Source organism: Triturus cristatus, chromosome 7 (genome assembly GCF_964204655.1).
Source record: "Triturus cristatus chromosome 7, aTriCri1.1, whole genome shotgun sequence".
Lineage (NCBI taxonomy): Eukaryota > Metazoa > Chordata > Amphibia > Caudata > Salamandridae > Triturus > Triturus cristatus.
This window is the reverse complement of record NC_140590.1, coordinates 1,328,863,158-1,328,886,436: the sequence shown is the minus strand read 5'-3', so window position 1 is coordinate 1,328,886,436 and position 23,279 is coordinate 1,328,863,158. Positions and strand designations below refer to the sequence as shown.

The 23,279-nt window shown below is 55.1% G+C and overlaps 1 pseudogene; it reads right to left on the bottom strand.

The window, feature by feature from the left end:
* Window positions 1-22,131: 22,131 nt before the first annotated feature.
* LOC146811972 (small ribosomal subunit protein uS11 pseudogene) lies at window positions 22,132-22,609 on the bottom strand (annotated as a pseudogene).
* Between the last annotated feature and the right edge of the window lie 670 nt (window positions 22,610-23,279).

Sequence of the window (23,279 nt, the reverse complement as noted above, 5' to 3'; positions counted from 1 at the left end):
CGACCGAACAAAATAAACCTACCAATGCGATCCGGGAAAGCGCCGACCTGACATCGGGACGCTCGCAGCCAGCCATTCACGACCCAGGAATTACGATTCGCACCGACGTCATCCCGCACGGTGAATATTTTCCGGCTGCCAAAAACTGCCGGGAAATCAGGACGACGCGAACAAGGACCACCAGTACGCGACAGACAGACAGGATGACGCGAACAAGGAGGACCAGTACGCGACAGGACGACGCGATCAAGGAGTACCAGTACGCGACGGACAGACAGGACGACGCGATCAAGGAGGACCAGTACGCGACGGACACACAGGACGACGCAAACAAGGAGGACCCGTACGCGACGGACAGACATGGACCCGAACCTACGTGTCATCCCGGCCCTCATAGCAGTCCACCTCCTCTACAGGTTCCGCCGCAGACGCCGCAGAAGGTCAGAATAACTAAGGGAGGGGGGAAAGTGGGGTGGGGTGGGGGTGGCAGGACCAGGGCAGGCCACAAAACCCCCACCAAAGTCACACACCACACATGCCCAGGACATACCTGACACCCATGCCCTGGTCACTACGAGGTGGTGGGGGCGTGTCCAGCTAAGCCAGCGACCGCCACAACGGAAGTCCGTCACCACGCGAACCGGCAACACAACCAGACCGGTACGTCCCGTACCCACGCCTGAAGAGCGTGGGTACGAGACGTACCACGCCCACACCCACGTCACCCCAACAATGGCGGGACGGATCGCACCCACGTGGCAAAGGCCTGGGTACGGCCCGCACAAGCATCACATAGCATGGGGACGGATATGTACGGACCCTACCCCCACCCGCGTACGTATGGAGCGTACACCCACCCCACCAGTGTAAGTACGACTCGTACCCGCACCCGCGGACGTATGGACCGTACCCCCACCCGTGTAAGTACGATTCGTACCCTCACCCCGTACGTATGGAGCGTACACCCACCCCACCAGTGTAAGTACGACTCGTACCCGCACCCGCGGACGTACGGACCGTACCCCCACCCGTGTAAGTACAACTCGTACCCTCACCCCATATGCATGGAGCGTACCCCACCCCACCAGTGTAAGTATGACTCGTACCCTCACCCCGTATGCATGGAGCGTACCCCCACCACACCAGTGTAAGTACGACTCGTCCCGTCACCCGTGGACGAACGGACCGTACCCCCACCACACCAGTGTAAGTACGACTCGTACCCTCACCCCGTATGCATGGAGCGTACCCCCACCACACCAGTGTAAGTACGACTCGTACCCTCACCCGCGGATGTACGGACCGTACCCCCACCACACCAGTGTAAGTACGACTCGTACCCTCACCCGCGTATGCATGGAGCCTACCCCCACCCCACCAGTGTAAGTACGACTCATACCCGCACCCGCGGACGTACGGACCGTGCCCCCACCCGTGTAAGTACGACTCGAACCCTCACCCTGTACGTATGGAGCGTACACCCACCCCACCAGTGTAAGTACGACTCGTACCCTCACCTCGAATGCATGGAGCGTACCCCCACCGTGTATGTTCCAAGCGTACATATCCAGAAATAGGAGGTGTGTGTGCAGAGTCCTCCCAGCAGTGCCCTGAGACAGGAGGGGTGGGTGTGGAGTCCTCCCAGCAGTGCCCTGAGACAGGAGGGGTGGGTGTGGAGTCCTCCCAGCAGTGCCCTGAGACAGGAGGGGTGTGTGCCTATCACTACCAGCAGTGCCCTGAGACAGAAGGGGTGTGTGCCTATCACTCCCAGCAGTGCCCTGAGACAGGAGGGGTGGGTGTGGAGTCCTCACGGCAGTGCCCTGAGACAGGAGGGGTGGGTGTGGAGTCCTCCCAGCAGTGCCCTGAGACAGGAGGGGTGGGTGCCTATCACTACCAGCAGTGCCCTGAGACAGAAGGGGTGTGTGCCTATCACTCCCAGCAGTGCCCTGAGACAGGAGGGGTGGGTGTGGAGTCCTCACAGCAGTGCCCTGAGACAGGAGGGGTGGGTGTGGAGTCCCCCCAGCAGTGCCCTGAGACAGGAGGGGTGTGTGCCTATCACTACCAGCAGTGCCCTGAGACAGAAGGGGTGTGTGCCTATCACTCCCAGCAGTGCCCTGAGACAGGAGGGGTGGGTGTGGAGTCCTCACAGCAGTGCCCTGAGACAGGAGGGGTGGGTGTGGAGTCCTCCCAGCAGTGCCCTGAGACAGGAGGGGTGGGTGCCTATCACTACCAGCAGTGCCCTGAGACAGAAGGGGTGTGTGCCTATCACTCCCAGCAGTGCCCTGAGACAGGAGGGGTGGGTGTGGAGTCCTCACAGCAGTGCCCTGAGACAGGAGGGGTGGGTGTGGAGTCCCCCCAGCAGTGCCCTGAGACAGGAGGGGTGTAACACATGTGTGTGAGGCTGGAAGTACACACATGCATACTGCCTACAAGGGAACATGTCCCCATGAACTCATGTCAACAGACTCCACACACAAGTACAGTGATCACCAAGGATGCCACGAATGTTGCAGGTGGAGACATGGCCCTGCATGCATGGCCAAAGTAGAAGGGCTCCGTCACACACACAGCTCATGTAGACACAGCTCTGCGCTAAACATTGGGAACACCCTGCAGGGAAGATATCAGGGTACACAGAGGAAGGAATACACCCTGGGACAATTGCACCATGCAGCAACTGCTTACATGAACAAAGAAAGTTAGCTAACACCTTGTGATGGCACACAGATCCCAGGGTCCCCCCAATGAGCAGCACACTACTACATATCCCACACACCCAACACATAAACACCACCCAAAACCATGTAGCAGCCCCACCAACACCAATACCAGCATAGCAGTAGTGTGATAATGAAAAGAAACTTAAGCTTTATTCAGCATGAGCACAATGTCCGTGGATCGCAGGCAGTTCAATATTCACAAAGCCCATAGGGCAGTCAATGAGTCTCAGCTGGATGGGGGACACAGTGGGATGCGTGTCCCCTACCTTGCCTGCACAGTTACATGCCATCGTCTTCCGCAGGGGTGAGGGCATCATGGGGGGGGGGAAGCACCGCAGGGACATCAGGGCAAAGGGGAGGCGTTGTGGGTGCAGGGATGGAGGACTCCACCACAGGGGGTGGGGCAGGGCCAAAGGCGGAGGCCAGGATGGCACTACACACCTTTGCAAGGTCCTCCAGGGAGTCCCCTGCACCCGAAGGAACCACAGGCCCCAAGGAGGGGGGGGGGTCAGAGGGATGGGTCGCAGCGCCACCGGGGGAGGGTGGAGACAGGGGGGGAGAATCAACCACCCTGACCGAGGACTTCCTTGACCGCTTGCGTGGTGGTGTCACTGTGGGGCTCAGGGACCGAGCGGCCATGAAGGAGTCCTTGGGGGAGATGTGGCCAGGAGAGCTGAGGGGAGGGGATTTGGAGGGAGTGGACTGGGTGGAATGCGGACTCCCACTATGGCTACGTGTCACACGTTTGCCCCCCGACCCAGTGGGTGTGCCTACCTCACCCTGTGTGTGCGTGTCAGGAGGAGTGCGGTGGACCTTCCCTGCTGGTGTGGTGCCTGTGTCTGTTGATGTGGGTGCATGCCGACGTCTGGGTGTACGTGGGACAGGCATGGGAGTGGGAAGTGTGGATGGGGCAGGGGTAGGTGGGGGGAGGTCTCGCTGCAGGAGACCCACTGCTGCAGTCAGTGTTGAGTCTATGGACCTCAGCAAGTTGCGTTGGTCAGCCTGCGATGAATGAATGCCCTCCAAGTATGCCTCGATGTTGGTGAGGGTTTGGCCGTGGGCATGGAGGACATTAAGGATCGCAGCCTGACTAACCTGCAGCTGCCGCTGGATGTCCACAGACTCGGCATTGGCGGCAGCAGTGGAGACAGGGGCAGGGGGTGCGGTGCCTGGCATGAAGGAGACATGCGGTGACCGGGCACGCTGGGAAGGGACACGAGCAAGTGGGAGGCGGCTGATGGGAACTGAGGGGGCGGTGCGAGGTGTTGTTCCGCTGTCAGCTGCTGGTGCAGCCTCCGCCCACTCGGAGACATCCTCCTCGGACCTGTCAGCTTCGTATTCTGATGTGCCAGTCGACAGGTCCTCGGCCGCACTATCCTCCGCCTCTGTCCCACTCGATGTGCCAGCCCCGATGTCACGGCTGGCACTGGTGCTCGGTCCCTCCGCCTGGGCTGTGTCCATGTCTCCCTCTGTGTCCCCCGACGATGCTGTGGGCAGGGTGGAGAGACAGAAATTAATCAGACACCTGTACACATCTGTCACATGAGTCCAATCTACATAGGTAACATTGCATAGCCTGAAAAGGAAGATCCCTAACATCTACTAAACAAGGTACCGATGTAGGGCATGAAACACACAGTTGGTTGAGCCACCATGCCACTGAAATACCATGGAGAGCATGAGACAATAGCAAAAGACAGGAAACGGAGTCTGACATAGCACCCAGGCCCTGGGGACAATCCAGCACTGCATCTGCACCACACAGCGTTGGCGAAAATACGGATGACCAGGGACCATATCCATGAACTTGAGACACATGCTGCATAGGAAATGCTGAAAACATGCCCAACATGACTGGGTCACTGCACCTTGCGTGTGTGTCCAGACAAACATCACACACTGCCCAGACCCAGCAAGTAGAAATCAGGATTTGACATATAGGCTTTGCCCGCCCCAACCACCCCCTACACGAGGCAAATTGTTGAGACACAGGTGGCACCAACATCTCATAGTCTGGGTGATAAACACAGGGGCAGGCAAAATGCAAGATTGGACGCAAAACACCCAAGGTGCGCCTGTACAAATAATGAGGTACCAGTGCCCATCCTCAGATGAGTATAACAAGACACACAGGCACTGGCAACTGTGAGTATGAAGAAGGACATTCAGGTCAGGCTGCACAGTGGACACCTGTATACATGGTGCCAGGGGACAATGGCACAGAGCACAACCTACGCTGTAGACACTGAGAGTGTCCACGTTTTGTGATGACACATACAACACTGAGGAAAAGGTGCCCCAGGGGACAGTAGTGGCCACGCAACTCCATGCTCCTGAATGGTAATGACTGCAACACACGCCACCATCCCTGCACTATGCGTATCGCACACTCATGCACATCATGTCACAGGCCACTACATAGGACATGCGCGCTGTAAGGCATGACACTTGAGAGACTAACTCCCATGTCTGGACTCAGCATCAGTGCCAACTGACATGGAACCCACATGCAGTGAACTGGACAGGGCACAGCCAAGGTCCCAAAACCTGTTACACACCACCCCCACACATGATGCTACAGGCATAGTTCTCATGGACAAAGCGCCAGCCTACATTACCTTGTGAAGGAGTGACTACACACAGACCAGGGAACACATTGCAAGGAGGGGAAGGGTGGCAGGGGCGCAGCGCTATACTGGGGCAAACTGGATCTGCACAGCACCTTTAAACCCTGGCAGTGAATTCATGCTACTGTGCCCTTACAAATGCCAGTGACACACAACAAACACACATGTACCTACCCCCTTCCGGCTGCTGCATCTCCTGTAAGCGCCTCTCCAAGTCTGGAAAGACCACCGGCAGCACACGCCTGTGGAGGTGGCTCAGACGGCGGCGCCCGCGGTTCTTGTGGCTCTCAGGTGAGTCCCCCAGCAGGACCCGTGCAATCCTCCGCGTCCAGCACCGGATATCCTGCCAGCGTTTCCTCACCTGGGACAGGCTCCGCCTCCGACCATCCACACCCCTCACGGCACTGACGGCGGTCAGCCAGATCTGCTCCTTGGCAGTGGCGCCTACCTGTGAGGAAGAACAAGTGACACCACATCAATACACCAGCCACATGTCACAGAGAGACATATGAGAACAAATTAGCTGGTTACAACAAGGCATGTCATGCAGCCAACGCATTGCACCTTTGTCATAGGGACATGATCCTCTGGTGAGGGAAAAAGCAGTACGTGCCATTGTGGGTACACAGGTGGAATGATGGCAATGTCACAATCAATGATCAAGGCTCACACTGTGCATCACACCCACCCCTCCTGTCTCAGGGCACTGCTGTGAGGACTCTGCATCCACCCCTCCTGTCTCAGGGCACTGCTGGTAGTGATAGGCACACACCCCTCCTGTCTCAGGGCACTGCTGGTAGTGATAGGCACACACCCCTCCTGTCTCAGGGCACTGCTGGTAGTGATAGGCACACACCCCTCCTGTCTCAGGGCACTGCTGTGAGGACTCCACACCCACCCCTCCTGTCTCAGGGCACTGCTGGGAGGACTCTGCATCCACCCCTCCTGTCTCAGGGCACTGCTGGGAGGACTCCACACCCACCCCTCCTGTCTCAGGGCACTGCTGGTAGTGATAGGCACACACCCCTCCTGTCTCAGGGCACTGCTGTGAGGACTCCACACCCACCCCTCCTGTCTCAGGGCACTGCTGTGAGGACTCCACACCCACCCCTCCTGTCTCAGGGCACTGCTGTGAGGACTCCACACCCACCCCTCCTGTCTCAGGGCACTGCTGTGAGGACTCCACACCCACCCCTCCTGTCTCAGGGCACTGCTGTGAGGACTCTGCATCCACCCCTCCTGTCTCAGGGCACTGCTGTGAGGACTCCACACCCACCCCTCCTGTCTCAGGGCACTGCTGGGAGGACTCTGCATCCACCCCTCCTGTCTCAGGGCACTGCTGTGAGGACTCCACACCCACCCCTCCTGTCTCAGGGCACTGCTGGTAGTGATAGGCACACACCCCTCCTGTCTCAGGGCACTGCTGGTAGTGATAGGCACACACCCCTCCTGTCTCAGGGCACTGCTGGTAGTGATAAGCACACACTCCTCCTGTCTCAGGGCACTGCTGGTAGTGATAGGCACACACCCCTCCTGTCTCAGGGCACTGCTGGGAGCACTCCCGACCCACCCCTCCTGTCTCAGGGCACTGCTGGGAGACATCAGGCATCCCCCCCTGGGACCCCCCCTACAGTACATGGCATGTGTGTCACACCAGGACACAATGCCAGAAGTCACAGTCACAACATAGGGACAGTCTGTGCCAGTGGCCTATGCACTCACCTGATACCCTGGTCACCCATACAGCATGGGGTACTGTGGGAGGATCACATCCAGCAATGCCATGTTCTCCTCCAGGGTGAATGGCTGTGTCCTCTCCACAGCCCTTGACATGGTTCCAGGGAATCAGTAGCAGCAGCTGGGTCGACGAATTCAAAGATGTGCAGGCAAGTACTCCCTCATGGGACCTGGCTGCCTTATATGTGCCCTTCTGCCCGGTCTCATGCACAGGAGTACAGAGTGATTGGTCACTCACATTTGCATCCTATGTTTCCACCAATCCCTTCAAACCTAGCAGTCTGTGTGTACTCTATCGGTTTCATTCTCCTGCATGATGTCAGCTCCACAAACACATTGCAACAAAGTAGATTAATTCCAACTGACTTCTGCTGTTCACCTTCCAGAAGAAAATCGAATTTTGAACTTGGTCTCCATGACAACCAGCATGCATGTAGGCCTTAATACTTGTCCCTCATGTGTCCCCTATGTAATTTGGAGCTTCACAACAGGTACGGTGCGTTCCGGGGCGCTAGGGCACCCCAAATGCATTGCAACGGCCCGTACACGCGTGCCTACGTTCACTATCACTATGGGTGGCCTCGCGTATGCGTACTCGTAGTGGTAAGGGCCGTACACACGCCTGTACGCTCCCTATCACTACGAGTACGCATACGTGAGGACACCCATAGTGATAGGGAGCGTACAGGCGTGTGTACGGCCCGTACCACTACGAGTACGCATACGCTGGGACACCCATAGTGGTACGGGCCGTACACACGCCTGTAGGCTCCCTATCACTACGAGTACGCATACGTGAGGACACCCATAGTGATAGGGAGCGTACAGGCGTGTGTACGGCCCGTACCACTACGAGTACGCATACGCGGGGACACCCATAGTGGTACGGGCCGTACACACGCCTGTACGCTCCCTATCACTACGAGTACGCATACGTGAGGACACCCATAGTGATAGGGAGCGTACAGGCGTGTGTACGGCCCGTACCACTATGGGTGTCCTCGCGTATGCGTACTCGTAGTGGTACGGGCCGTACACATGCCTGTACGCTCGCCATCACGATGGGTACACATACGGCAGCACTCCCATAGTGATATGGGAACGTACACAGGCCCTCTTGGCAGCAGTACAGCGGTTTTCACACATCACAGTGGTGACAGGCGGCACACAGGTAGGGATAGGGCGGACATACTTGTCCATGGATGGACATACTTGTCCATTAATTGACATCAAGGCATCGTCTGTGCATCACTACATGTGTGGGGCACAGGTGTGACGGCCTGTGATGTGGAACATTACTCCTGAGTCGAGAAGGCACCAGATGTATGATGAGATGTGTACAGATGTACTGTGTGATGGTGCTATGTGTGCCAGGCATGCCCTTGACTCCTTTGACATGTGTGCATGTCGTACTGCGCACTTGGGGTGAGCGTCACTGGCATGGCACGGACACCAACACACGGAAGTGTCCCCTGATGCCCGGTACAGGGGTTATGACACCTGACTTGTCACTACCCACGGTGCACAATGTGACTATGTCATGTATGTGTGGGGGCTTCCCATCAGGTTGATGTTGGAGCACCCTCAAAAGCTGCAGCCGTTGCAGCAACCAACATGTGTCTGTGTGTAGATTGTCATTGCACACTGTTCCGCACACCATGCCACATGTGGTATCGGATGTGAGGTGCACATGTATGCATGGGACACGGAGTAGCGTGACAAGGACATGTCAGCATCCTCACAAGGAATGTGTGGTGAGTCATGACATGTGCACCTTCATGGCAAGGTGTGTGGGCTGTCCTAGTGTAATGTCATGTGACCTGTGGCTCCAGTGTTCCGCTACCAGTCTCTGCAATCGGCATCCTACTGCTGCTGATGTGTGGGCGTATGTCACTCCTGTGTTGCGTCTGGCTGGTCACTTGCACTGGGACACAGCTATTCCCATGGCGTGGCATGGGGAGGTTCTCAATCTCCGTGTGTAGCTGGGTCTTGGTAGGAGTGTCACCTTGCATCCATACGTGTCCTGGCCATGTAGCACATACCTGACTCCCTATGTAGCATGTGTGTATTGACAGATTAACATGTGCTCAGTACACATGATTTGTTGTCGTAGTGCACTCACTCTTCCTTTTCACTTCCAAATTACTGCAGAGCGCCGCCTCTTGCCCGAAGAATTCCAGACTTGGCTGCCATGCAGGAGAATGACAGCATCCGGCTCTACCGCTTCACCCAACCGTTGATTCTGGAGTTGACGGCGAGACTGGCACCACACCTGCAACCGCAGCACAGGTATCCTACGGCACTGACACCCTAGCTGAAGGTAATGGCTGCCCTACATTTTCTTGCCACAGGTACCTTTCAATATACCATAGCTAATGTTGGTGGCATGTCCCAGAGCATGTTCTGCCGTGTGCTGCATGATTTCTTAGAGGCCATGTTGATTCACCTGGATGACTTCATCAAGTTCCCAACCCCTGAACAGATGACTGAGGTCAAGCATGGATTCTATGCCCTGGGAGGGATGCCCCATGTCATTGGGTCCATAGATGGGACACATGTAGCTTTGGTACCACCACACGCACGGGAGGTGGCGTACCGCAATCGAAAGCACTACCACTCCATCAATGCCCTTGTGGTGTGTCAGTCCAACATGGTGATTTCACATGTCTGTGCTCGTTTTCCAGGATCAGCACACGATGCCTACATCATGAGATGTAGCGGGATGCCTGATATGATGATGCAGCTGCGCAACGAACGGGCATGTGTTGTTGGTGGGTACAGTCTGTCTGTCCTGTATTCTGTATAGCCTACCAGCACGACCGCTTCACCACTTCTAACGATGACCATGTGCTTCCCATGTAGGGGACGCTGGCTATCCCAACATGCCTTGGCTGCTGACACCTCTCCGCAACCCCATCACGCCGGCCCAGCTCCGCTACAACACCGCCCATGGCCGGACAAGGCGAGTGATAGAGAGGACGTTTGGCATGCTGAAGAGCCGATTCAGGTGCCTCCACAAGACCGGCGGCGCACTCCCATATGCCCCGGCGAAGGTCTGCAAGATCTTCATGGTCTGCTGCATGCTGCACAACATGGCAGTTGAAAGAGCTGTGCCACTCATCCTGGATCAACATGACGAGGACCATCCACCCGTGGAGGACGAAGGGCTTGGCAATGGGGCTAGTGATGTGGAGGATGTGGAGCCGCAAGAGGACATCCGGACTCGGCTCATACGCGACTTCTTTGCTTAGTGGTGAGTACCAGTGTCTGAGTGTGCACGCATTGGTCCCCGTGTGGCATGCGTTGTGATGTGTGTCTCCACCTGCATGTATGGCACGTGAGTCAGAGGTGTGTGTGGGTGTGTCACTGGAGTGATGGTGCCAGTGATGGTTGTACTTCCCCAGTCATAATTGTGACCTAGCATGTTGTCATCCATACATGTGTCGAGTAAATGCACATGCAAGTGGCTGTGCTTTTTGTGGCTGACTTCTTGTGTGTCTCTCTTCCCCAGGTACCTGCGCATGCCGTCTGCTGCTTGCATTGTTGTGGCACTGCTATTCCTCATGGACATGACATCGTGGGCTGACTCAGCGTTACAGGCACGGACACGTTTGGAAGTCTCCATGGGGTAAGGGATGCATCTGGGGTGTATTGGGTGTGGCAGTTGTTCACGATGTATGCACACTGCCCCTGTCGATGTTTGGTTCCTCTGCAGCCATGTCGCATCCCCATGGGACACGACATGCAGCTGTGTACACCTGAATAGATGGTCTGCCTGGTTGACAGTCATCAGTGATGGGATAGGGGATTGTGATGATGGCATCAATGTGTGTGACACTGCCCTCGGCCACATACGGTTAGCATTGGCTTGACATGGTGTGGGACTTCAACATCAGCGGATCTATGGTGTATGGCAGGCTCTCCGTGTGCAGCTGTGGGTATTTAGCTGTTAGCCGATGCTTGTGTGCCAGTTCCATGGCGAACACGCATTTGTGCTGCAGAAGGGGGGTGCCAGTGTTGGACCCACATGTTACTCCACATGATGTGTTCATGTGTACTTCGAGTTGCCTCTGCAATCCCGAATACATGACTAATAAAGGTGTCCCTATGCCTCCAAGGTGCCTCTTCTCAGTCAATGCTGGTGTGTTGCCATGGTGCATCCTGCATGTCTGGCATGGTATTCCCTGATTGTGGCTATGTGTCAATGTGTCGAGTGGCAAGATGCAAGCTGTGTGTGTGGGCTGAGACTGTGTATTGGGCATGATGTCCATGACTGTGTGGGTATTGTGACATGTGCCATCCCCATGCATCCAACGTTGGCCAGGCCCCCATTCTCTGCATCCACCGGACTCAAGCTTGCAGGACATGGTTCTGCCACCTGTCTACACATACCTGGGTGCCCCCCAGGACACTGGACTGGATCCCTGACCTCTGCGCATGACTGTTGGTGTACTCAATGTATGTGTCAGCACGGTTGTTCGGCAACCCCCTCAGCTGGTTGTGCCCATCACGGGTGTGTATGGTGCTCCATGTCTGTCTTGCCTAATACACTGTGACCCATGTGTCCTGTGCCAGACTCAGGCCCCAGGGTGTGGATGGTTGAAGACAAAAGATGACTCAGGCATGTTTTGACTTTACAAGACACATGTTAGGTAATAATGCTACCAGCAGGCATCTACTCTTCATAGTGTGATTTATTATTGGGGGGGGGACAAAGTGAGGGGCTTTCCGGGATTTTGGAATCCAAAGTTCAGTAGGGGAGTTGGTGTCCTTGCCATTGGAAATCCTCAGAGTCCATGCCACAGTCTTTGTCAACATTGGTCAGCCAGTGACCAGCAGGGCCATGTGGCAGAGAATGTCTCTTGATGCTGTGATGCTGTTGCTCCAGTGGGCCAGGTGCCAGGCCAGGTGTCCTGGGAGATGGTGATGTAGCGCCGACCCTCACGGTCCTTTCCGTGGACGACCCGCCCTCCTGCGGGGAACCTCAGCAGCAGGCCGTGACGACGTCTGGGATGCTCCATCGGATGTTTCCTCCTCCTCCTCCTGATCCCTCCCTGTGGGTGGTGATGTTCTCCGCCTTCTGGCACAGGGAGGATCGGCCATGTTGTCGGCCATCCGACGGAGTGTAGCGTGAATCCCCTGGAATGCCGTCACTTGCTCAGCCTGTCTGTCCTCCATCCTCCGTTGGTGTACCAGTAGACAGGCATGTAGCTCCGCATGTTGCTGGGCCTGCTGGGCCTTGATCCCCTCGAGGACGGACACAACCTGGGCCATGCCCGTGGTGTCCTGCCGGTATGAGTCCAGGATGTTACGGACATGGGAAAATACCGGATCCCCAGCCAACTGGTCAGGCTCGCGCCTCCGCCGTCCTCCACTCCCACCACCCCTGCCCACTTGCGCCTGGCCTGCCCTTGTGGGCACATCGGGTCTCCGGGACCCCTGAGGGGTGGCATTGGCGTTGTCGCCTGCCTCCTCCTGGGTGCCCGGGACACCGTGTCCCTCCTGGAGAGCCTGGCTGCATTGTGGTGTTGGGGCAGGGATCCTGGGTGTCTCCTGGGATGTGGCAGGAGTGGGGGTGGTGGTTGGCACAGTTGTACCTGACGCAGGTGCTGCAGGTGCTTGGACACCAGAGGGGCCAGGTCGGTCGGGGTCGTCCACAGAGTGGTGAGAGTGGTCGCTGCCGGTGGGATCGGGCTCCTGCAGATCCGGGTCCTGTGAGTCTTCCCCCCAGTGTTGGGGGGGTGCACCACGACGTTGACCTGTGTGTGAGAGAGACAATGTTAATTTTGGTCCATGCAACATCCATGTTTCATCAGTGTCAAAGTTGGCACTTTTCCTCTTGGAATTGGGATCTGTCTTGCATTCCACTCACAGTGCACTTGTGCATGGGTGTGTCCCTTGTGCACCACTTTTGCCCTTTTCACTATGTGTGGCACGGTCTTACTTGCTGTGTCAAGTGTGACTGCAGTCAGCAGTGGAGTGGGCAGGTGTGGCGAGCCATGCATTGGCGCCTTCCGTGTAGCACTGTACATGTGCACATGGAGTGGATCCACACACTTATATGATCCAGGTAGCTGTTGTTGTGCTCGTGAACAGGTTGTGACATGGCCCTGTGTTTTGCCATGGTGAAGAGGGGGGTTCTGGGACTGGCCACCCTTGTCTACATGCACGCAGTCTACCTGCTGACGAGCAGACATTCGCACACGCCACACGGCTGATTTGCTCTCCCTGTGTCTCGCTCCCTCTGTGTCCCCCTCTCCCTCCCTCCGTGTGTCAGCCTCCTCCCTCTGTCCGTCTCCCTCCCTCTCTGTCCCCCTCTCCCTCCCTCTGTGTCCCCCTCTCCCTCCCTCCGTGTGTCAGCCTCCTCCCTCTGTCCGTCTCCCTCCCTCTCTGTCCCCCTCTCCCTCCCTCTGTGTCCCCCTCTCCCTCCCTCTGTGTGTCAGCCTCCTCCCTCTGTCCGTCTCCCTCCCTCTCTGTCCCCCTCTCCCTCCCTCTCTGTCCCCCTCTCCCTCCCTCTCTGTCCCCCTCTCCCTCCCTCTGTGTCCCCCTCTCCCTCCCTCCGTGTGTCAGCCTCCTCCCTCTGTCCGTCTCCCTCCCTCTCTGTCCCCCTCTCCCTCCCTCTCTGTCCCCCTCTCCCTCCCTCTCTGTCCCCCTCTCCCTCCCTCTGTGTCCCCCTCTCCCTCCCTCCGTGTGTCACCCTCTGTCACCTCAGCCCAGCTTCCTGGGCACACACTGTTAGCAGATCTTTGAGTGGCCCTTGGCTTGTTGATGTGAGTTTGTTTCTGATCTCCAGGCACCCATTGGGTGTGATGTGTGTCTGTGCGCTGCTGCTGTGGTGGTGTGTGCTGCCACTCTTTCACAATGTTGGCTGTTCATTAGCTGCTGTCATGTGCAAAACAGTGCCTTCACCCCCATGTGTTGATGCAAGGCGTCCGCCATTTGCTGGCAAGTCATTCCTGTGTTGGGACACACTGTTTGTCTGGCTGTGACCTAGGCCATATGGGCAGAGGGCATTGTTGTCTGCTTCGGAGTTGCACTATGTGATTTTTGGGGCCCAGCCTCCCGCCATCCGGGTTACCGTGTCATGTGTTGGTGTCTTCTGTGGCCTGTGACTTGACATTGTCCAGCTGGGTGCATGGGGCATGGTGGCAGCAGTGGCATGTGCGTGCTCATGGAGTGTGGTTGAGTCATGCGATGGCTTGTGGTGGTTGCGTGCCTGTTAGTGATTTTGGTTGTGGATGCCGTTCCCCCCATGTGAGGTGCGTTGTTTGTGTACTCACCCGGGTCTCGGAGTCCCTCTAATCCTTCGACTGCCTCCACCGGCAGTATGGCCATCACCCTCTCTTCCCAGGGCTGGTAGTGTACGGGTCTGCGGGAGGGCCCTCCTCCTGTGGCGTTGGCCTGGTCGTGTTCCTCCTGCCTCTTGGCTCGGACCCTCCTCCGCAGATCGTACCACCTGTTCTGGCATTCCTGCCTGGTCCTTCTGGTGTCCGCAACAGCATTCACAGCATCGACGATAGTCTGCCACATGGCTGTTTTTGCTGCCAGGCTGGTGTTTCTGACCAATGTTCCAAAGATCTGTGGCTCGACTCTGAGGATTTCATCAACAAGGACCTCCAACTCTCGGTTACTGAACTTTGGATTCTTGGTAGTGGGCATGGTGAGGGGTGTGGGTGTGGATGGTGGGGGGGGGTGTGGATGTTGGGGGGGGTGTGGATGGTTGTGGGTGTGTGTGTGTGAATGTGATGAGGGTGTGTTTGTGAAGGTGGTTGTGTGAAGGTGTGCAAGTGTAAGGTGTGGTGAAGCTTGTAGTATGGTGCTGTGGTGTCTGGCAGCAGTGAGTCTGTTGCAAAGGCTCATGGTTTGTGTGTGTGGGCCCTTTTTATTGGTCCATGGGTGGGTGTGGCATTGTTTGAAGTTTGGGTGGGTGTGTTATAAGTAGTGGTGGTGTTTTGGGCCTCTGTTTGTCTTTGGCAGTTGCAGGTCAGTGAAGGTGTTTTTGTAGTGTTTGTTGGCCATGTTTAGTGGCTTTGTGCCATTCGTATGGTGTATTCTTGTGTTGTTTTGTTTTGTCCTGGTTGTGTACGTGCGTTTTGAGCGTGTGTACGGTGTGTACATGGGCCATTTGGTTGTACGGTGCTGTCCTTGTGTGTGGGTTGGTACGACTCGTACATGCGGTTGTGATGTTGGGGCCTGGGGTGCGCTCCGTACTTAGGAGGTTGTGTTGGGGGTAGGACCGGAACGTACTGGGGTGTACATTGACGGTGGTATGACACGTACAGGGGTGGGAGTACAACTCGAACGTACTGGGGTGTGGGTACACGGTGATACGACACGTACAGGGGTGGGGGTACGACTCGAACGTACTGGGGTGTACTTAGACGGTGGTACGACACGTACAGGGGTGGGGGTAGGACTCGAACGTACTGGGGTGTGGGTACACGATGGTACGACACGTACAGGGGTGGGGGTATGACTCGAACGTACTGGGGTGTAGGTACACGGGGGTATGACACGTACAGGGGTGGGGGTAGGACTCGAACGTACTGGGGTGTGGGTACACGATGGTACGACACGTGCAGGGGTGGGGGTACGACTCGAACGTACTGGGGTGTGGGTACACGGTGGTACGACACGTACAGGGGTGGGGGTACGACTCGAACGTACTGGGGTGTACTTAGACGGTGGTACGACACGCACAGGGGTGGGGGTAGGACTCGAACGTACTGGGGTGTGGGTACACGATGGTACGACACGTACAGGGGTGGGGGTACGACTCGAACGTACTGGGGTGTAGGTACACGGGGGTATGACACGTACAGGGGTGGGGGTAGGACTCGAACGTACTGGGGTGTGGGTACACGATGGTACGACACGTACAGGGGTGGGGGAAGGACTCGAACATACTGGGGTGTAGGTACACGGGGGTATGACACGTACAGGGGTGGGGGTAGGACTCGAACGTACTGGGGTGTACTTAGACGGTGGTACGACACGTACAGGGGTGGGGGTACGACTCGAACGTACTGGGGTGTGGGTACACGATGGTACGACACGTACAGGGGTGGCGGTACGACTCGAACGTACTGGGGTGTGGGTACACGATGGTACGACACGTACAGGGAGGGGTGGGGGTACGACTCGAACGTACTGGGGTGTAGGTACACGGGGGTATGACATGTACAGGGGTGGGGGTACGAGTCGAACGTACTGGGGTGTGGGTACATGGTGGTACGACACGTACAGGGGTGGGGGTAGGACTCGAATGTACTGGGGTGTGGGTACACGGTGGTACGACACGTACAGTGGTGGGGGTAGGACTCGAACGTACTGGGGTGTGGGTACACGGTGGTATGACATGTACAGGGGTGGGGGTACGACTCGAACGTACTGGGGTGTGGGTACACGGTGGTATGACACGTACAGGGGTGGGGGTACGACTCGAACGTACTGGGGTGTGGGTACACGATGGTACGACACGTACAGGGGTGGGGGTAGGACTCGAACGTACTGGGGTGTGGGTACACGGTGGTACGACACGTACAGGGGTGGGGGTAGGACTCGAACGTACTGGGGTGTGGGTACACGGTGGTATGACACGTACAGGGGTGGGGGTACGACTCGAACGTACTGGGGTGTGGGTACACGGTGGTATGACACGTACAGGGGTGGGGGTACGACTCGAACGTACTGGGGTGTGGGTACACGGTGGTACGACACGTGCAGGGGTGGGGGTACGACTCGAACGTACTGGGGTGTGGGTACACGATGGTACAACACGTACAGGGGTGGGGGTACGACTCGAACGTACTGGGGTGTAGGTACACGGGGGTATGACACGTACAGGGGTGGGGGTAGGACTCGAACGTACTGGTGTGTGGGTACACGGTGGTACGACACGTACAGGGGTGGGGGTAGGACTCGAACGTACTGGGGTGTGGGTACACGGTGGTACGACACGTACAGGGGTGGGGGTAGGACTCGAACGTACTGGGGTGTGGGTACACAGTGGTATGACACGTACAGGGGTGGGGGTACGACTCGAACGTACTGGGGTGTGGGTACACGGTGGTATGACACGTACAGGGGTGGGGGTACGACTCGAACGTACTGGGGTGTGGGTGCACGGTGGTACGACACGTACAGGGGTGGGGGTAGGACTCGAACCTACTGGGGTGTAGGTACACGGGGGTATGACACGTACAGGGGTGGGGGTACGACTCGAACGTACTGGGGTGTGGGTACACGGTGGTACGACACGTACAGGGGTGGGGGTACGACTCGAACGTACTGGGGTGTACTTAGACGGTGGTACGACACGTACAGGGGTGGGGGTAGGACTCGAACGTACTGGGGTGTGGGTACACGATGGTACGACACGTACAGGGGTGGGGGTACGACTCGAACGTACTGGGGTGTACTTAGACGGTGGTACGACACGTACAGGGGTGGGGGTAGGACTCGAACGTACTGGGGTGTACATACACGGGTGGGGGTTCGACACGTACACGGGTGTACATCCAGGGGGGGTGTACATTGAACGGGGGTACGACTCGAACGTATGGGTGCTGGGGGGAGTGTTTGGCGCGTATGCGGGCACATATCTCCATGGTTGCAATGGGAGTTCGGTGCGGACGGTGTTTTTACCATACGGTTGAGAGTTCGGACGCACGGGTGGGATCGTGATTCCTCGGTCGGACTTGACTTTTCACGATTGTACGGTAAATCGTCCGAGGACGTGTCGGACACATTTTCTGACCCGAGGACGTGTGGGGAATGATTCCCAATGCGATTCGTATGGACTTTTTACCATGCGAATCGTAATTGCCAGTTTGTACGGCACTTGTACGATTCGTACGGTTAAAAGACCGGATACGAGTCGTACGGGCAATTTTTTTACCGGATCGTGATCGGCACCAAAATGTTTTGATTACCAGGCCATGAAGCATATAATAAGGAGGTAAAGCTTGATAGGAGGAACAAATAGAAGTTTGATAGGAAAAACATCAAATAAGAAGCAGGAAATAGAGAGTGCCAATAAAGCCAATATAGGCTGGCTTCAAGCCCCTCCATGTTAGTATAAGCTCACAATAGGCCTTTTAGCAGGCAAAATCAACTTTGACCAAAAATGGATAAAGATGCTCCCGATGACATAGGCAGACTTGTATTTTTGTGCCACCAGGAGATGTTATACGAGTTGGACTACTGTTTACAGGGACGGAAATGTTCAATCGATGTGCACTCAGGTTCTTTACCAGGAAGAGACATGCAGGGTGATTCCACCTAGACTATCCTGTTTGCACTGTTCTTCGGCCTATCAATCAATCAATCAATCAAGCATTTGTATAGCGTGCTACTCACCCGGAGGGTCTCAAGGCGCTTGGGGGAGGGGGGTCCGCTACTGCTCGAACAGCCAGGTCTTGAGTTGCTTCCTGAAGGAGAGGTGGTCTTGGGTCAGGCGGAGGTGGATGGGGAGGGAGTTCCACGTCTTGGCAGCCAGGTAGGAGAAGGATCTTCCTCCTGTTGTGGCTCTTCGGATGCGGGGGACGGCGGCGAGGGCGTGGCTGGTTGATCGAAGCTGGCGGATGGGAGTGTAGAAGGTCACGCGGTCGTCGTTGAGGTATCTTGGGCCTTGGTTGTGGAGAGCTTTGTGTGCGTGGGTGAGGAGTCGGAACGTGATTCTCTTGCTTACGGGGAGCCAGTGCAGGTTTCTCAGGTGTACGGAAATGTGGCTGTGTCGGGGAATGTCCAGGATGAGGCGTGCTGAGGCGTTCTGGATGCGCTGGAGTCGTTTCTGGAGTTTGGCTGTGGTTCCGGCGTAGAGGGAGTTGCCGTAGTCCAGTCGGCTGGTGACGAGGGACTGGGTGACCGTCTTCCTGGTTTCGGTGGGGATCCACCGGAGGATCTTACGTAGCATGCGTAGGATGTTGAAGCATGATGCGGAGACGGCGTTGACTTGTCTGGTCATGGAGAGGGAGGAGTCCAGGACGAAGCCCAGGTTGCGTGCGTGGTCTGTTGGTTTGGGTGCGCTGCCAAGGGCAGGGGGCCACCATGAGTCGTCCCAGGTGGAGGGTGATGATCCCAGGATGAGGACTTCCGTCTTATCTGAGTTCAGTTTCAGGCGGCTGTTCGTCATCCACTCGGCTACGTCTTTCATCCCTTCATGTAGGTTGGTTCTGGCGGTGGCGGGGTCGTTGGTGAGGGAGAGGATCAGCTGGGTGTTGTCGGCGTAGGAGATGATGTTGAGGTTGAGTTGGCGTGCGATGGCTGCGAGGGGGCTCATGTAGACGTTGAAGAGGGTGGAGCTGAGTGATGATCCTTGTGGTACGCCGCAGATGACTTCGGTGGCCTCGGATCTGAATGGGGGTAGGCGGACTCTCTGTGTTCTTCCGGCGAGGAAGGAGATGATCCATTCCAGTGCCTTCTCCTGGATACCGATGTTGTTGAGGCGCTGCACTAGGGTGCGGTGGCAGACCGTGTTGAACACCGCGGAGAGGTCCAGGAGGATGAGGGCCGTTGTTTCCCCGTTGTCGAGCAAAGCTCGGATGTCGTCGGTGGCTGCGATGAGGGCGGTCTCGGTGCTGTTGTTGGCCTGGAAGCCGGACTGCGAGTGGTCCAGGGATCCGTTCGTCTCGAGGAAGGCGGGCAGTTGTCTGTTGATGGTTTTCTCGATGACTTTGGTCGGAAAAGGAAGGAGCGAGATGGGGCGGTAGTTTTTGAGGTCGGTGGGGTCCGCTGATGGTTTCTTCAGTAGGGCGCTGAGTTCGGCGTGCTTCCAGCTCTCTGGGAAGGTGGCGGTGTCGAAGGAGGCGTTGATGATGTCCCGCAGGTGGGGTGCGATGACGGAGTCGGCTTTGTTGAAGATGTGGTGAGGGCAGGGGTCGGTTGGAGATCCTGAGTGGATGGAGTTCATCGTGCAGATGGTGTCTTCGGTGTTGACTGGGGTCCAGGCGCAGAGGGTGGTGGTGGGGGGCGTTGGCTGTGTGCTGAAACTGTTGTGTATGTCTGCGATCATGCTGTGGAAGAACGAGGCGAGTGAGTTGCAGAGGTCTTGCGAGGGCGTGATGTCGTTGTTTCCGGCGCTGGGGTTCGAGAGCTCTTTGACGATGTTGAAGAGTTCCTTGCTGTTGCGGGCGTTGTTGTCCAGTCGTTCCTTGAATGTGGAAGGCAATGAGCCAAGAGGAGAGCATTCTGTAGCAGTCAACATCTGCAGACAATACCCTCTCCAGCTTCTTGTCTCAGACTCCTTGATCGATGTACAGGATGAAAACGCAGACTTAATAGGGGAGCAGATCCGGAAGTGAAAAACAAGTGAAGTACTTTGAATGGCTTTGACAGCCATTGCATTCCAATCCCAACCCTGCGGAAATAGATGCAGAAGCAGGGGTTTCTTTTGGCTGGTAGAATGCATCAGATGGAGTAGTTCCTTAGTCATCCATTTTCTAAAATACAGATGGTGTCACTTAAAATGCTGTGGGGGAATCCCAAAGGATGTACGTACAGATTACAAATAACAAGTGTTCCGTTCTCCCTCAATTATTACGATGCCAAGATTTAGGGATAAATGGACTCGACTTCCCATCGAAAAAGCCTGCTGCTTAGGTAACGTAAATTTTCTCTATCATTTGATGGGCTGATATGACGTATAATTTCAAATAAACTTGGGGTAGCTTAATGAGTTTTACATTAGCCAACAGTCACTGCTCGAACAAAGCAGTGTTGCCAGGTCACAAGTCTGAATTAGCACACTCAGTCTTGCATCTTTCCTAAGGTCATGAACTACATATCATAAATTGGGTAACTAACAATTTATTTAGAGCGCTTAGAAATGGCACAACAGCGGTATGGAATCATCAAAAGTAATTAATTTATTTTTGAAGTCCTTATTGAACTGCCCTCGTATCCACGGTAACACTGCAGCACAACGCCATATATAAAGTAAAGTGCATCAACACGCCCTGCTGCTGCAGAGGCACATGCATTCATTGAATGTAGCTTGAGGCCAGGAGAAGTCTCTGCCTTGCCAAGGGGCAGAGATGCAGCAGTTATCACCTCTGCCTGCAGCCTGCTGCAGTTGATTCTGGTGCTTGCCCTGTGGTATGGAGCACAGTACTGCCTCTGGAAACAAAACACAAAACCCAGACAGAGATCAGAGAGATAACAAGTAAAATATGAAGTGTGACGCCAGTTTTCCAGCACCATGCTCAGGTTTTAAGGTGAGCTGCGCGTGAAGAACAAAAGAAAGGCACAGCTGCCATATTGAGAAGTTTACTGCAGGGCAAGGACTGCACTACACTGAGAAGAAGAGTACTACATGGGAAGCAGAGTCAGAGATGGTTTAGGAAAGAACTGACCACGAGCAGCGGGAGGTTTTCAGCAGAGCTATGGCTACACTATACTCGAGTCCTCCCGTCCAAGAGTCTATCGACCACCAGACCACGTGTTCAATACTTGATGATAATGTAAATTGCAAGAAAATTCTGTCAAACATTTTGTGGATGAGAATATCGCCTGAAAAGGAGGTAATACTGACTTTAAAGAAATTTATTTAAAACAGTAAATTATTTTGAAAATAATATAAAGTAAAAAATATTTTTAAGCATTTATTAAAAAAAATATGTATACAGGCACACACACACACAAATGCACATTGCTCCAGACAGACTCCTGACAACAGACTCTCGAACTGTGGTGGAGTGGAGTGTGAAGCCAGGGGACCACACCGGCAGCACACACGCCAATACAAACAAAGAATACGCTTGTTCAGGGCTGGATCTTGCAGCGTAAATCTTTTTGCAAGCAAACAACTCTGATGCATTTTAGCCATCAAGCAGCCTTGATCACATGACAGAATTGCGAAAGCCCATACTCAATATATTGCAAAAGGAAAAGAAGGTTTATGTGAAGATTCTTGTTATATCAGACAGGCGCTATCTTGAAATGGTACATTGATATACACAAAATACTAATCTACATATTGAATCAAGTGTAATGTGAATAAATCTATATTTCTTTTTTTTTTGTGGCTTTATATATATATATTTTTTATTTGACAAACTAAATTTACAGACGCCGACCACGGCGACTGCCCTTTCTGCGAGTGTTGTCGGAGAGAATTGGGGTCACATCCTCGATACGACCGATCTTCCTTCCAGAACGGGCCAGGGCTCTTAGGGCTGACTGGGCACCTGGTCCTGGTGTCTTGGTCCTGTTTCCACCTGTTGCACGTGACTTAATAGGAAGGGCGGTGATGCCAAGCTCCTTGCATCGCTGGGCCACATCCTGAGCTGCCAACATGGCGGCATAAGGGGAGGATTCATCTCTGTCAGACTTCACTTTCATTCCACCAGTCACACAACATATTGTTTCCTTGCCAGACAGATCGGTGACATGGACGAAAGTGTCGTTGAAGGAAGCGAATATATGGCACACTCCAAACACATTTTCACCCTCCGCAACGTGAGGTCCCAGGCTGATGACCTGCTCTTCATTCTTTTCCTTGCCCTTACGAGGAGCCATTTTTCTGCTAGCGAGTCAGCAAATAAATGTATATTTCTATTGAACAAAAAATTTAAGGGCCTCAGTAATCCACGTATCAAGAGCCCCCAAAGAGTTTGATGAGCAACATAACATAGGGAATGGTGGGGGTATACTATAACTTCACTTGTGGTTTGTCAAAATGGCATATATATATATCTATATATATTACCTACTTGTGGTCGCTACTCTATACAATACTGAAGAGTGTTGTGTAGGTTGTAGGACCACCCTTAAGGGTTAATAAACTCTGCCTTTGTATTTGCAGTTTCCGTGCCAACTTCCTTCTAGCTTTCGTTACAGGAGGGCGAACCCTTGTATTTGCGGGCCTAGCTGGGGCCTGTACTCATCAATTGGCGCCCGTCACGTGTGGCTCATCGGCGACTCGGATGCTTGAAGGATTGGTCGTGACGAAGGTGAGGAATTTGGCCGGGGATGTGATCACTGCCAGCGGCGTCTTTTAGTCCTGGCATCCCGAGGTTTTTCTTCCTTCCCTTCCGAGCTGACCATCTGGGTGGCGCCGGTCCTCGACTGAGACCTCTTCTGTCGGTTTGCCGCGTGATAGCCGTTTGGGCGAATTTTGGAACTTGGCAGTTGGAATCTGGACGCTCTTGATTGGTAAGAACCGTTGTACGGTACTTGCTCCAAATTTTGAAGC